The sequence below is a fragment of the Hippoglossus stenolepis genome, chromosome 19 (assembly GCF_022539355.2).
Source record: "Hippoglossus stenolepis isolate QCI-W04-F060 chromosome 19, HSTE1.2, whole genome shotgun sequence".
NCBI lineage: Eukaryota > Metazoa > Chordata > Actinopteri > Pleuronectiformes > Pleuronectidae > Hippoglossus > Hippoglossus stenolepis.
The window spans coordinates 9,680,622-9,693,890 of record NC_061501.1 but is presented as its reverse complement, the minus strand read 5'-3'; the positions used below and the strand labels follow the sequence as shown (position 1 = coordinate 9,693,890).

Here is a 13,269-nt window from a genome sequence, read left to right as displayed (position 1 = left end):
TTACTCCCTCTCCTCATCGCCACGCTCCAACATTTCCCTCCTTTCCGTGCGTCCTTCTCTCCTCATCGCACCATGAAAGTCTATACTGATAAGCAGTGTGGGCTGTTTTTTTGGAATCGCACACAGGTTGAAATTGTATCGGAGTTAGGCTGTCAACCTGTAAACAAAAGAAAAAGACGTTTCCTCCACTATCTTATGTGCTCAAGAGCAGCGAGACGTCAAATCCCGACAGGACACAGACAAATACGCAAATAAAACGCACAAACATATCTCAGTTACACAGAGCATGAAGGCCAATTATATAATGTGTAAACTAAATGCCGGGTGCTTGCTTTGTTCAAAGTTCTCAGTAAAACACACAGATATACTCACTGAAATCAACAGCAAACACTCTGGCTGTTATAACAGGTACACAATAGTCCCCCCCACATAGAGACCTGTGTAGATGACAGGTTCTGTATGTTGAGTCTGATTCTAACCTGATTTCACAACAGGCAAAGCAGTGACAATATACAAACACATCACCCACAGAACAAATGGGGTGTAATAAAACAAACACAATTGTTATTGACACTGTAAGATCAAAACAACAGCAGGAAAGAAGAGAAGGAAAGTGTTGCTGATCATTCCAGCTGACAGAGTTCATAACATCCAAACTCATCTGTCTGACACGTGTTTGTCTTCTTAAGGCTCAAGCTGTGTTTTGACGAGTCGCTGTGACGGTGTGATGATCTTAAGGGTTTTACACCAGGCGACAGTGAGACAGATTCTTCAACTCACTACTGGGATTCAAATTTTCTCTCACATGTGCCATACGTGCCTTCTCATATCATTATAGCATTAAGTCAGCAGGTCCCATAGACTGTATTTAAAGATGGACGACACGACTGCGTCCAAAAGTGAAGCCAAATCATCTTGACCCCTCCTGGTGGCTGGCTGCTGTACCTCCTCCATGTCAGTGGATGGGACATGGACCAAACCAAAAAGTAAAAATACAAATACATTTCTCTCATTTTAGGTCGTTCTTATCACACTGATGTTTGTCCAACTATTCCTTTTCTGCCAGGTTTGATTTAAATTAATCATTTGATGCTATAAAACTAAGTTGAAACGTCATAACTGACAGCTGAGACTGACTCGCAATTGGCTGTGTGCATGTAGGGGCGGGACCTCGATCACGACTGCACAGACTCTGGCTCCAAATGACATCGACAGCGCAAGATGGCGGCACCAGTCTCCAGGATAGTTGAGCTTCAGTTTTGTACAACAGGGGAAGTGCAGACGTGTCATCCATCTTTATAAACAGTCCAAGGAAAAGCCCAAATGATCAGCTACGCAGCTATTAATGATAACAGCTGAACCACAAATATATATATATATATAATTTTAATGGATTTCTGCATTTTCCCTCAAATATCTATTCATCCACAAATTGTAAATCTTTGCCTAATTTGAAAATGAAGGTAGTGGGTGATGCGAGATTTAATTGTAAAAGCAAAGCACGTGCATATGGACAAACTGCACTATTATCATTATCAGAGAGTTGATGGGATTTCATCGCTTTAAGCTTCGTGGTGTGAGAACTTAACACTATGTAAAATCACAGAGGAGACGCGTATGACCTTGTGTAGAATTTATTCATTTAATTGTTAAGTACAGCTAGAACCTGATTTTTTAAAAACTCCTGTGTTCCTTTTAGCAACTCGCTGAACCCTTGGGGCCGTGAAAATGAGTATTTCCCAAAGGAGATCAATAAGCTATCACGTTCGCGTTACCATCACCCAGTATGCTTACATCAGAAATCTCTCCCACTTCAATGCTACCGTGCAGAGATCTTTCTCTCTCCGGAGATTCAGCTTAATGCTGCCGTCTCATATCACTCCTCGCCCATTAATATTAGGAGCATGGACATCCATAGGGGATACACTCGCATGAACACACACACACGCACACACACACACACAGAGAGAGAGAGAAAAACACACTCACAGACCATCTAGTCCATATATTTTTGTGGATCAGCTAGAGTGCCTTACGAAACAGACTCACGCACACACACACACACACACACACACACACACACACACACACACACACACACACACACACACACACACACACACACACACACACACACACACACACAAACTCAACACTGGTTGATTGGCAATTCTTACTCAAAGACAGGAATACAGAGCAATAATACATGTAAGTTACGATTTGTTGGAAGCCCTCTGTGCATTAATGTGTGTGTGTGTGTGTGTGTGTGTGTGTGTGTGTGTGTGTGTGTGTGTGTGTGTGTGTGTGTGTGTGTGTGTCTGTGTTGCCTTTGTATATAGAGCCTTGGGCCCACCCTTCAGCAGTGAACATTTCAGAGAGGGGATGAGATAAAAAAAAATAAAAGAATAAATAAATATATGGGAGATGGAGTTGAAAATAGATAAAAGTGAGGGAGGAAAAGAGGGGAGATGCACAAATAAAAGCAGGAAAAAAAAAAACCTTAACTGAAAAATAATAAAAAATAAAGATAAGGCTTCCTTTGTGTGGCTGTTTGTGTCACTGCAAGGAGAGGGTGTTGCATTGTGTGCTTGCTCACGATGCTCTGCCTGTGTGTGTTTTGTTAATAATAATGTGTGCGGCTTTGAATAACATGCGGGTTCCTGCGAGTTCACAGACGTGATGGGCAGGAGTGTACGGCACCCACTTTATCGCTCTCTCTGGCAAGATCCTCATTCCTCTCCTCTTTTTTTTTATAGCTACAGCTTTGTGCGCCTCACACTCAACTAAAATGCAAAGACAAGAACACACCGCCGTCCCTACTATAACTCGCCTGGACTGGCCCTTCTTCAGTCCCGGAAGACAATTAACAGGTTTAATGTCTGGTGTTGAACGCCAGTGCACGCAATGGCTGTAACAAAACCATTAGCAAATTGTTCACAATTCGATGTGCTGAGTGCTGCCTTTTGTGTATGGATAATGGACTCCCTTGCAGCCTCTTTACATTGACTGATGTCTAATTTCCCCCTGAAAAGAGCAAAGGCAGGAGACAACAGTCTGCGTGCTCTGTGTGAACCTGCTCTGAAACAACAGCCTGTTATCTGGGGTGTGATGATGCACCATTATATGTATATAGTGGAAGTCTTTTATTACTCCAAGAATTCCCAAAGACAAAAAAAACTACAAGCTCAAGATGAAGTTGAGTCTCTGAAGGTTAAAACCATACTGAATTAAATTCGGCTCCAGTATTAATTATGTCCCCCCGCCTTTCATTGAATTATGGATTAAAACATGATAGTTAATTAAAGACTAATATAAAGAGTACTAAAAATTTGCAACGGTTGTTTTTTGCAAACGCACACTGCTCCCACTCATCATGAGTCAGAGCAATTTATAGCACACATACATTCACGTTCACTCTTTAGACACATGGCACAGGGACCAGCTGTTAGAAACCCTGCTAATCTGTTAATGATGCATACACACGTTTTCAGGATGTATGTTTAAAGCAAATGAAAAAAAACAGGACTGAGTCATTTCTTATTTGGGCAAATTATTTTCCTTAAAAGTGCTGAATCTTTACCTCAACCAAGGAGATTATGTTTTCACCCCTGCCCATTGGTTCGTTACACAGAAAACTACTTATAAGATTCCCATGAAATTTGGTGGAAGGATGTGGTACGTGTCAGGGAGGAGACCATTTCATTTTTGAGAGGATTTGGACAAAGTGCCAGACTCCAGACTTTCACTACATTGCAATGCGTTATTTTTTACATTTTCCCAGGGAATAACTCATGGATCATGTTAAAAATAATCAGTTTGTTGCAGTCTGATTGAATCTAAGGGGAATGTTGTGCCTGGGCGGACAATTGAGTGCCAATATATTTTGTTTGTAAGCAGAATTATGCAAAAAACAGAACCGATTGCCATGAAAGTTGCTGGAACGATGGGAAATGGGCCAAGAAAGTACCCATACCATTTTGGCACAGATCTGGACAAAGAGGTGACTCCAGAATTTGTTATTTATTTTCTTTAATATTGCGAGAGGCGGCGTTTTTTCCCCCCACGGAATAATTTATGCATCTTGATGAAAAAAATCTGACGTATTTAAGGGAACATTATCTATGAGTGTGTGCAGTTCTGCCTTGGCGGAGGGATGCGCTCTACTGGTGTAATCCAATTTTATTGACAGTGTTTGAGTTGTAGTTCCAGTCGTGCACCTGCTTACATAGAAGAGGTCAAACCTTGACAATCAATGAGCCTCCACCCCGAGGAGGCGTTGTCAAGCATGTCTTGTTGTTCTTCTGCATTATGAATGAACACATACAGTGTAAATGTGGACTTCAAAAGACGACCGTTAGCTTTGTGCGCAAACCACTTTACCTGGAGCAAAAAAAACATTGCATGTTCCCGGGCACCTCACGCCATTTGATCTGTAGCCGTGTCCTGAAATAGAGCACTAATTTCAGGTGCCAGCAGTTGTGGCGGACACATCAGACAGACTTCGCTCAAGCGAAAAATGCGAGAACGTGTAAACTGCTTTTAAGGAAAGCACAACAGCTTTTCACAGAGCAATTTGTATTATCCACGTATGACTGGAAAACGGATGCATCCAGGTTTGTTCAGCTGTGGAAACCCTGTTTTTTAAAGGAATTACAGTTAATATTCTAGTCTGAACTATGTGTTCTCGCTCATTTTAAGATTTTTTCATTTACATTTTAAGGAAAGTTGACCCTGCTCTATCAAGGGGAGAGGTCCATGAAAGGGACATAAGGGCAAAGAATGTCGCACCTTGTTAAGCCCTATGAGACAAATTGTGATTTGTGAATATGGGCTATACAAATAAAATTAGATTTATTGATTGATAATTAATCATTTACACTTTTTTCCTCTGTTCGGTTAAATTCCATGATTGTTGATTTTTTATCTTTGTGTTAAGACAGAGTTTGTGGTGATGTTCTAGAGAAGAATATTCAACATGCTGGGGGAACGCTACAGCCTGTGGGCAGCAGGTATGGACAGCTCACACGCACATATACACAGACACACACACACATTGCACAACAAACACAAACACTGATACAGAGAGGTGATACAACCGATACAGATACACACGTCAAAAGCTTCACCAGCGGTTGGTGATGTATCTACAAACAGTTACACCACACACACACATTATACATCTACACACACCAACACCAGACTAATTACACTCCCATTTACAATCCCCCCCAAAAAAGGAGAGTGACTTTCATAAGTTTGTGAAACTATGAGAGAGAGCGAGAGAAAGAGAAGTTCAGGGGAAAGGAAAACCGAGAAAATAAAAGAGAGAGAGAGAGAGGGAAAAGAGAGACGCTGGCCTGGCAAACACCTTATTACTCCAACTTAATGTACTGTAAAGTGTTATACTCTTTTACTTTGACACCTGCGCCTGTGTAGCTATAAGCTGTAAGTGTGGCACTCAGGTAGGCAGACGCGGGGCGGGATAAGACACACGACTCTGTCAACACAACATATGACAGCATTATCCCAGGCAATGACGCATTACCAAGGCAACAGCAAACAGAGAGCACACATTATGGGATGTAAATGATTTGGGCTCCGCGGTGACGGATCGCACTTTGTTGACCGGTTTCTCTCACTAAACACCACTTTGTCACGAAAAAAGGCCTCGCTCACTTGTCTGCAATCACACACACATACACACACACAGGTTTGAAAAGCTATCACACACACACACACACCCACTCACACACTCCTGCTGTTTCCTATTAGCAAACCATCGCCCACCACCACCCAGTCTGCCTTCAAGTGCCCTCTCTTCTAACCTATATGTGAACGGAAGGAGAAACGTCTCAAGCCAATTCCATCCGTTAATTTCCTATCGCTATATAAAGCCCAACTTAACGCGTCAGCCACGAGCGCCTCTTATCAAGCGAGCGAACGCCCCTCGCCCCCCTGGGGTCGGAGGGCCAAAACGCCGCCTGCGACCTTGAAGGGGAGACGGATTCTCATCAGTGCATTTAAAGCAGGGAAAGATAGAGAGGATAATTTAACGTTAATTAGCATCTTGTCTACAGGGGGTAAAGAGAGGAGAGGCAGAAAAAAAAAAAAGAGAGAGGCAGAGGCTGGGTTGATGGGGAGAGCGAGGGAGATGCCCCGAGGCCTCTGGTGATAGTTCTCCTTTCTCTTGTACTTCGATATATTAGCCCTTGTTCTCTCCTGGCCCCTGACTTGCTTCTTGCCTGGAGTGCTTTCACAATTTAATGACACTGTAACCAGAACATTAGTCGGGTAATGAAAGACGTGGCACAATCGGGCCGCGTGCGAGCACAATAGGGCTAAAGTAAAAAGAACACATGACATAAACTAATAATGACACAATCCCAAATATAGTTAAAAACCAATGACCAGGCCCAGAGTAAACATATATTTATATATTTTTCTTTTCATGAGCAGTAAAACCGCTAAAAATCTAAAAACAAAGTAAGAGGTGTGAGTTGACTTTAAAGGCAAACTGCAGAGGAGTGAGCACAACTCAAGGCAGACTGGTTAAGGGCCTTATTTTACACAATATAACATAATTACACACAGACTTTTGTAGTTCGGATGTCAGCCTTGTTCACATTTCACAGCAGTGCACCATCATTGGTACCTGTTGTTTTTGTGCGCACACACACACACACACACACACACACACACACACACACACACACACACACACACACACACACACACACACACAGAGAGAGGGGAGAAAAGCCATTGTCTGCTGCTGCTGCATCTGTACAGTTTAATGATGAACATCAAAAACCCAAAAAACGAGGAAAAAAATAAACAAGTTGTTAACTGGTGGCTCTGAATAAAGTCATTAGGGTGCAATTCAAGAGCTGTGACCATGTGTGTGTGTGTGTGTGTGTGTGTGTGTGTGTGTGTGTGTGTGTGTGTGTGTGTGTGTGTGTGTGGAATATCACTGTGGCTTCTGAGGCAATAATTGAGACCAGAAGTGCCCAAGGAGTGGACGGTAACAACGCCACGCATACACACAGCCTCATTATCCTGAGCCGCACTCGTCTCATATCTATGGACACCTAGGTTTCTCTCCTCTCCTCCTTCTCTCGTAACCTTTTTGTTACATCAAAGACCAATTTTATAACCTGTGTCGGTTGTTCTGGGTCAGAGACTTTAACGCCGGACTTCATGCAGCCATTTGAAGAACATGCTGCTGGTCAGGTAGCGTGTTAGATTCAATATGTCTGACGGTAAAGAATATATCAAAACCACACGCACTAGAAATCTTAGTAGAGCGCACTACTCCCCTGAGGCCCATTAAGCTCTCGTGGATATCAGTTTCCTAAATGTCTTTTTTTTCATCAAGATCCATGAATTATTCCCGGGAAAATCTGTGAAAAGGACAAAAAAAACTCTCTTGCAATGTAATCCATTCAATAGCTTTTGTGTAATATCAGTTGCAAACAAGCAACAAATAAACTGACGAGTGAAAACGCAACAATTGTCGCAATAAAATGTTTCATCCAAGGCGAAAACAACGACAGTACAATATATAACAATAGAATAATTTTGCATTGTGTCAGCACAGTGACAAAGTATGACTCACAAATGATCTACACCAGATTTGTTCATCAAGTGTCATTCTGTGCATAAAGAGTTTAAAACCAAAACCTTCACACAGGAGAAAAACGTGTGTCCTTTAAGTCAAAAGAAATAATAATGTGACATTTATTGTAATAATTATTGATATTGACACGTAAGAAATATTTTTTTATCTTGGTATAATGCATTAGATGTGGATCTTTTATCCTTTTCTTTTGCCACGACCTTCAAATTATGTTTTATTATTACAGCTGCTATGATTTTCTTTTAATGTTTGATTATTTGTATAGTTTTTTTATTTGACCTCTTTGTAAATGACTTTGTAAGGACTGTTTTAAAAGGTGCTTCATGAATAAATGTATTATTATCATTATTATCATTAGTTGTAGTATTTATATAGCCCAACCATGTATTTTACAATAACAAATATATTGCATGTTATGAGCAGTACAAACTCATTAATATGATGCTGAGGAAAACTGATTAAGCCAAATAACAACTTGTGCTCTAAGTGTTGTTCTCAGCTCGGTGGTAAGCCATTTAATCACCTGTCACACGTCCTTTCTTTTACACTGAGTGACCGACATATCAAGATCAGTCGTGTCGGCCACAGAACAGTCTGTGACTGAAGTGTGTTGACAGCTCTGTGTAACAGCAAAACAGGATTTCCAATTGCTTTTTTTCCTCTCCCCTACTTTCTTTCCCTCCAGTCTGTAAAGCTATTTCTCCTCCGTTCGTCCAACGATCCCATCGAACTGCTTATCACCTACTCACATCTCGTCTTTAGCGACTTGTAACATTTTAACAGCCAATAAAAATGCTAACGTAACGAAATCCTATAATGTCCTGAAATAATGGCACTTCAAAGCATTTTTTACAAGTAACCCAATAACTTTGTACAGGACGGGACAGAAAGTGGCTCTGACAATCGCGACTTTGTGACATCACCCCAGATTAATTGGTTGGGTGGTTTTGCTGACAGCGGGTGAAATCTCTCCTTCACAGAGGAGGTGGTCGTGACACAGTTTGTGCGATCTCATCTTTTAGGCCGGTCGGGTTATTATCTGAAAACATTAACATTTTTCTATAATTGAATTTTGCTGCCAGTGTTACTACATCCTCTGTGAATGAAACAAGTTTGACTGCTTGATTACACAACTAGATGACACACCATTATATTATTCAGACCAAAAATAGTCAGAGTCAGCAATTTATTCTAACCATCCAATGTGTGAAAGCTTTATGCTTAACTCAGTCACTGATAAAGTTATAATTGGAGGCAGTGACAGAGGAATTGATGTCATTCCGTTGTTATGTCATTATTGAAACGTCTTAAGTTACATTTGCAAAACTTTTTAAAGATTAATATTAACAAAAGGCACAGGTTGACTTTGCAAGCACTTTACCCGAATCTTCCTTATACGTGCAGAGAACCTGTGCATCTGTGCTGCCACATTCATCAGGCACTTACAGTACGTCTTACCGAGGCACAGTTCACTGGAATTAATGAGCTCATTTATCTGATAGAAACATTTCTCTCTTCATTAACCAGGGTGCTATAAATTATTCTATCAGTTGCTTCAGGCAAGTCATGACAAATAAAGAGAGAAACAAAGTTTTTTTTTATAAGTTGACAAAATCTCTGGGATGCCAAGGTGTGTGCATGTGCGTATGTGGAGTTTACGAAGTATTAAATCTGTTGTTCTATTACTGGTGCACCTCAAGATTTAGGTCCAATGGCAAAGGTTAGTGCCAATGCAGGCGTGAACAATGCACAGCCTAGTTTATGCTTGCTTTTCCTGAATCTTTTGCCCTGGCACATGTGTGTCACAAAATGGACTGGGCTGGAGGCAAGAGTATGCAAACAGGCCCGTCTCTACAGACATCTATACTCTACATATACTCTACTATACTTTATTTCATGTCATTGATGAAGGAGCATAGCGATTCCAGCACGGCTCCTGGAGGGATACTGCAAAGACTTTTAGTAAAGACAAGGAATTCTATGGAAAAACCCCTGCGAATGGTTTATTAAGGCAAAGAAGTGCACACCAGCCCGAAGCGGTGCTGCTGGAGGAAACAAGCTGGTCCCACAACCATTTGTTACCTCTCCTTCTTGCCTTTTCCTGATGGTGTGGTTGTATTCTTCTGAGCAACAGCATCCATCCTTTAGGAGGAGACTGCACTGCATCACCGCACATCAAGCAAGTGACATCACAGTTGCCTCGTGCAATGACCAATCTGTCAAGTATAACAAGCTCTGTCGAGGAGGTGGATGGGCATGTTACTTGTCTGACCTTCATGGAAAACAGCAGCAAGCAAACTAAAATATATTGGTCATGAACTTTTGAACATTTGCTGCATCCACATTGTTGTGTGGCAACAGGACTTCTTCAATTTGTGGTCCATACCGATTTCTCATTACGGCTCACGGCTCTTAAAGACTCTACACCAAGCAGAGGAGTTGTTCAGACCCACACTGGAGCCCTTAAAACTGTTACGATAGGAAACCATCAATTTCTCTGCAGGTGGGTTAAGGTCAAGCACAGAACTCTTGAGTAAACAGGGCTCAGCCAGACAGATGGGACCCAGGTTCTGGAAACTGAAGGACAGAATCAAATTGCTTTGTCATTTTACGTTTGCATTTGTAGACCTTTGAAGGCAGCTGTCCACTGGTGACATACGGCACCAAGCCCGCATCAATGGAAGTATATAAACATGGACGACAGATTCCCTCAAAGTGTACCCAAATTATCCCAATAGACCCCTGGTGGCTGACCGCAGTATAGGTCAAAAACACCACCTCCTCTTTGTTAGCAAATTGGACAAAAAATATGTTTTTTACCATTTTCAAGTCAGTCTTATCACACTCACATTGTGTGTTCATGTTCAAAAATGAAGTAATTAAGTCAAATCAGAGTGATACATCATGATTGACAGCTGAGATTGACTTGCGGTTGGTCGTGAGGGTGTATCTTTGGATCTGAAACCTCAACTTCACTCTGCCGTCACTAATGCAGACATTGGCTCCACATGATGCGACGAGATGGCGGTGCAAGGTGGGTGGGATATTGTATTTTTGCATGGAGGGGGGAGGTTCGTCCATCTTTATACGTAGTCTTTGGTTTGCATCTGCATGAGGTCTTGTTTGTGCAACCACTGCTTGTTTACAGCTTGATTACGCTGTAAGGAATGATGCTAATCCGTAAGTGGAGAGTGCTAATCAAAGCTGTGGCTCCAACACATTGGATATAGTGTTCAACAGTCACTGATAAACAGGGGCAGAGACTAAGAGTGGAGAAAAAAAGGATTTAAAAAGGAAGGAAGAAAAATAAGTTGAGGTAAAATTGGAGACTTGAAATGATAAAGGAGAGAAGTACAAAGGGAGAACAGGGTGGAGGTAAGTGCGGATTAAGTGCAGGGAAAAGATGGGTAAAATTGATACATTTGGATGCAGAAGATGGAGGAGGAAGAGGAGAGATGGAGGAGGGGTTGGGGGGTACATTGGATAGTGTGTCTGTCTAAGTTGTGTCTCTGTATTTGCAATGCTGCATGCATCCTTTCCCTCTAGCGAATGAGGACAGTCGACAGGGGGACAAACTGTGTCTGTGAGGTGATAAATATAATACAAAGGGCAGAATACGTGAAATAGGTGAAGAAGGGGTCAGACAATTAGGACAATTACGGCTCATATTTCAAATTAAGGGTGTCACTGGTGACAGGATATAATTCCCATTTAACAATTGGTTTATTTTCAAAATGCCAGCTCTGGTGTAATAGATGAGATCAAGATGCAAGTGTACATCTTTATAGCTTTGTGTGTGTGTGTGTGTGTGTGTGTGTGTGTGTGTGTGTGTGTGTGTGTGTGTGTGTGTGTGTGTGTGCAGGTAGTGGAAATGCTGTTGACAGTGTAACTTGATGAAAGCTGACAGCTAATTTATGAAGCATATTTTTGGGTAAATGATTTTTCCCGGTCCTACATTCTCACTCATTTTAGACTGGTAATTGGATTTCCCTAATTTACAACGTACTGAATTAAGAGTAAACTACAGTGGTTAATGAAGGACTGATGGACTGACTGAATGTGTGTGCGCAGTGGGTGGGTGGATGACCTCGGATGCAAAGTGTATGCGAGTTCACGAAACATCGTCTTAGTGGGAAAAAATAGCAAATTAATAGTACGTGTGTGTGTGTGTGTGTGTGTGTGTGTGTGTGTGTGTGTGTGTGTGTGTGTGTGTGTGTGTGTGTGTGTGTAGATGCCATCTCTCAGAGCAGTGGAGGTTAATTGCAAAGTTTTGGTCTGCTGCACTAATACCCTACTATTACTAACCACCTATTGCTTTACTCCTTCTCTGTCAATCATGGAGCATGGACACACATATAATACGACACACATGCATACACACACACACACACACACACGCACGTGCACACACACACGCACACGCACACACACAGACATACACACTATATGTTATATATACATTTAACAAACCTGCCAATTTCGATTCCTCCCTCATCGCCTTTCCATCGTCTCTCTCTCTCTCTCTCTTTCACTCTAATTGCCAGGGGTGTCTTGTCTTTATGAAGCGCTATTGGTGTTTGTGTGCATGTGTGTATGCATGTATGTGTATGAAGTATGTGTGTGCGTTTGTGTGTGTGGATTACTGATAGAAAAATTCCACTATTTGATTGTGAATACTTGGTTTTCAGAACTGGGGCCAGGGAATCCATTATGTCAATGAACGGTTCCCACATATATAGTAACACAAAGATTTGTGTGTGTGTGTGTGTGTGTGTGTGTGTGTGTGTGTGTTTGTGTGGCAGAAAACAGCCACGACAACAACAGCAAGCTTGCTCACAGTGAAAACCGCACAGCACAGTGAGTAGACGCACATGCACGCGTATGCACACACATGCACACACACACAGATGTCTTCCTCAAACAAGATATTAGACTAAATACCAAGCATTGACACAGACTGAGCAAAACAAGAGTAAAACGCTGCTGCCTTTGTCTCTTCTGTCACCAGCAGTGGCAGCTGCACAGCTGCACGCTCTCCTCCCTGCTCCTCTGTACGGCATAACAACGACACAAACCCCCTGTTCAAACCCTGCTCTACCAACCAGAACACCAAATCAAACATATCTGATCCAGGGCAAACCACACATGACTCAACCATTTTGAAAGCCAGCCTAAGTAATCCAAACCAAACCGACACTAAACCCGAGGCTTGCTCGAGTACATTACGGCCGATCTGAGTGCAAACAAACCTGATGCAAATGAGTGTAATCCAAGTTAATCTACTGAGAAAGATCCCAGCCATGACGCTACTGATTTCCAATGGTCTGTTTAAATACTTTCATTTGTATTCTAGTGCTGCGTGGGGGCAGGTTGGAGGCAAGAGACACAAATAAGTGAGAAATTCAAAGAAAAAACTAAAAAAATTTTGCACTATGTGTAAGTTTTAAAAATGTAAATGAATGTGTGATGGATGAATGTATTTGTTACTTTGGATTGTGTTTCGCTGTAGACACAGCTCTCTCATCTTATCTTGCCACTGAAACTATCTCCGTCCACACAAGCATTTAAACTTCATGTCGGTAGTAAGACAAACTAACACATCTGAAAACAAGCATAACATGACCGTTCATGTA

The 13,269-nt window shown here is 41.8% G+C and overlaps 1 protein-coding gene across 2 annotated transcripts in view; it reads right to left on the bottom strand.

Annotated features, from left to right (window-relative positions):
* cntnap2a (contactin associated protein 2a) overlaps positions 1-13,269 on the bottom strand; it is a 320,679-nt gene that overhangs the window by 88,238 nt on the left and 219,172 nt on the right. The gene's annotated exons all lie outside the window — the stretch shown is intronic.